The sequence below is a fragment of the Otolemur garnettii genome, unplaced genomic scaffold (genome assembly GCF_000181295.1).
Source record: "Otolemur garnettii isolate 467f Iridium unplaced genomic scaffold, OtoGar3 scaffold00079, whole genome shotgun sequence".
NCBI lineage: Eukaryota > Metazoa > Chordata > Mammalia > Primates > Galagidae > Otolemur > Otolemur garnettii.
This window is the reverse complement of record NW_003852474.1, coordinates 7,996,420-7,999,655: the sequence shown is the minus strand read 5'-3', so window position 1 is coordinate 7,999,655 and position 3,236 is coordinate 7,996,420. Positions and strand designations below refer to the sequence as shown.

General features: G+C 47.2%; 1 protein-coding gene across 4 annotated transcripts in view; it reads right to left on the bottom strand.

Annotated features, from left to right (window-relative positions):
- REV1 (REV1, DNA directed polymerase) overlaps positions 1-3,236 on the bottom strand; it is an 85,147-nt gene extending 81,911 nt beyond the window's left edge. For all 4 annotated transcript variants that reach the window (XM_023515779.1, XM_023515778.1, XM_012807939.1 and 1 more), the window contains exon 1: positions 3,047-3,236. The gene's annotated coding sequence lies outside the window, so the exon portion shown is untranslated. The remainder of the gene's footprint in view (positions 1-3,046) is intronic.

Sequence of the window (3,236 nt, the reverse complement as noted above, 5' to 3'; positions counted from 1 at the left end):
AAAAAAAAAAAACAGTTAAGTATAACATCCCAAGGTAGGAGCACTTTGTTCAAGAACTGACAGACAACTATAGGCCTGGAACAGGATAATGAAGGTCATGTGGTAAGAGCAGAGTGGCACCTATAGCTCAAAGGAGTAGGGCACCAGCCCCATATGCCAGAGGTAGTAGGTTCAAATCCAGCCCCGGCCAAAAACTGCAAAAAAAAAAGGAAAAAAAGGGGTGGGGGGGGGCAAAGGAAGAGCAAAGAGGGAAGGAGGGAGGCCAGCGGGGTCTCAGTGTGTGACACACCTTTTGAGGGCAAGGCACAACTGTAAGGGGGACTTTACCTAACAAATGCAATCAGTGTAACCTGGTTTCTTGTACCCCAATGAATCCCCAACAATAAAAAAAAAAGAAATTGGCAGCTGCCAAATCCGTAATGTCCCACTGGGGCATTTCTAAGGGGCTTAGATTCAAATGTAATAGGAAAATTTTGGAAGATACTGAGCAAGAAACTGACAATTTATGTCTTTAAAAAGATCACACTGATTGTTACATAGAGAACAGTAAGGGAACAAGAGAAATGGAGACACCAGTGAAGGCACTACTGTTAACAGTCCAAACAAGGGACACTGGACCTTAGACTAGAATTCATATACTGTTTATAAACAGATGAGATACTATAAGTGTGCGAACTATCTGTCTATAAAAGACTTTAATATCCCTCCTGCTCTCATATGCTCTCCTAACTTGCCTTTGGAAAAAACTCAAGATTCTTTTTTAATATCCATGCTTCACTTGGTGGTGGTATTAGATGAAAAGGGAAAAAAAATTACAGGCCTTTTCTTCATTTTTAAATATTCTGTTAAATATCACCTATGATTTATAATATGACACATACTATAAACCCCAGACATTACCAGATGTTCTTGAAAAGCAAAATGAACTGTAATGCTCTTTAGGCTAGGACTTGTTCATGTGGAGACAAGAGGTACCTATCACCTCTTTTGATTAGCTTTCCTCTTGTGCCATGTCTCCAGCATATCTAGGTTCACTCTTGACTATGAATTACACCAGGGGCATATCAAAGGCAGTATGTATTTACTGAGCACCTACTGTGTGCCAAGGTTTCACTAGGTACTATACATTTAAAAACTCATCTAACCCTTAGCTACCTAATGTGGGAAATTATGTCTTCACTTTATAAATGAGAAAAAAATCAGAGATATTAGTAACTTGTCCAAGGTCACTATCAGCAGAGCCAGAAATGAAACCCACATCTAATTCTGAAGTCCCTATCTCTTCACTACAGCAGCTATCAAAGAAAGGATGATAAAATAATTACTATACCATATACAGTCATTGTAACATATCTCAATGACTAGTTCATTGCTGGTGAGGACAGGCTTCAATTCTCTTATGCAGAATCTGAATTTTGAACTTGGAGGTGAGGGAAAATGGAGTACACATTCAAGCACATTATTCTGAAATTTTTTCTACTTTAGACTTATAGAGATTAATTCTAAAAGAGTGATTACCACCTTTAAAAAAATCTTAAATATGTATCATTTACCATAAAATAGAATTAAAGTTCTTTGACAAATGACATGAGTTTGGGAAAGACTACACCCTCAAGGAACTTACAAAATATGAGAAAAAGAGGATAGGGATAAGATAATTAGGAGCTTGAGACTAGCCTGGGCAACAAGCAAGGCCCCTGTGTCTCTACAAAAAATTAGCAGGGCGTGGTAGCACATGCCTTATAGTCCCAGTTCACTGAGGCAGATCACTTGAGCCTGGGAGTTGCAGACTGCAGTGAACTTAACTATGATTGAGACACTGCATTCCAGCCTGGATAACAGAGACCCTGCATCTTAAAAAAAGAAAAAGACAATTATTATAATATATGGAAAATGGCAACTGGTAGACTGAAGAGTTCCTGGAAGGGAACTTTAGGTGAGCTCTGAAGTGCCAGCAGAGTATAGGAAGGGAGGGAACGTGCAGCACTAGTACGGGCAAAGACTATATGAAAGCAGGTACACGGTACCTACAGGTTGAGTTACTGTGTACTATTCTCCACAGGAAGAACCAAGGTATGTCCCACCTCACCTAAAGAGGAAATGGTCAAAGTGGAGAAGCCAGACACCGGGCAGATACAGAGGATTAAGAATTGTTACATAAAAGTCCTTAACAGTTCAGAAACCGTTATGGTTATGTGCTAGTCTACACTTTAACCTAAACGATATTACTTTTACTTACTACATGACTTGAAAGGACGTGAAGGTAAAAACAGAATTGGTAGACTTCTGTCATCTGAATTTTTCAAAAAAACAATGTGGAATCAATTAATTAATATTTCATTAAGGTTTTTTTCTTTGCAAACTGGCAATACACAGGAAAGCAGTGAAAACACACAGGTTGAATCATTCTCACAGTGTGTGCAAGTGTGAAAGACGCCCTGTGTGTATTAAGGGAACAGACAAGTAACAAGGTGACTAAGTGAATAAAAACTGCCTTCGGATACTCCGATAGGGACTGCGGGATCCCACGCGGGTGGGAGAGGCGGAGAATACGGGAGAAACACTGTGGCGGGAGGCCGACTCGACATTCTGCAAACGCTCGTTGAACGAACGCCCGAACGCGCGCAGGAATGAATGGCGCGGGACTGAATGGCCGGCCGAGGCGCCGGCGCAGGAGGAAGGAGTTTGCGGCTGAGCGGGGCCGGCGGGACGCGGGCAGAGCGAAAAGAAGGGCCGCAGGCGCAAAGGGTCGGCGCGGGGCGGCCGTGTGCCGGGCGGCGGGCCCGGGCCGACCGCGCCATGGCGGAGGGGGAAGGGGAGGTCACGCGTTACATAACCCGGCCGCTGCTGGCGCGAGGGGCGGGCGCCGCCGGCAGCGGAGGCCGCGAAAGGACGGCCCGAGGGGCCAGGGTCAGCGCGCCCCTCCCCCGCCCACCTCGGGAGGTCTGCGATCCGGCCGCCGCCCGCCGGGTCTGCGGCGCCTCTGGAGACGCGTGTCCGGTCCCGCCCCTCCCCCACCCCCGCCGCCGGCCCCGGAGTCGCTCACCTTCCGCGTTGCCCCAGACCACCATGCCCGGGCCCGGCCTCCTCCTCGTGCCTCACAGACCCCGGCTCCGCCGCCGCACAGTGTCCAGCCAGGAACCTGGGAGGTGGGCCGGGGAAAGGCAGTCACACCGCCGCCCGCGGTCCACGTTCCCCCACGCTCACGGCGGCCAGCCCCGCGCGCGCTCCCCGGC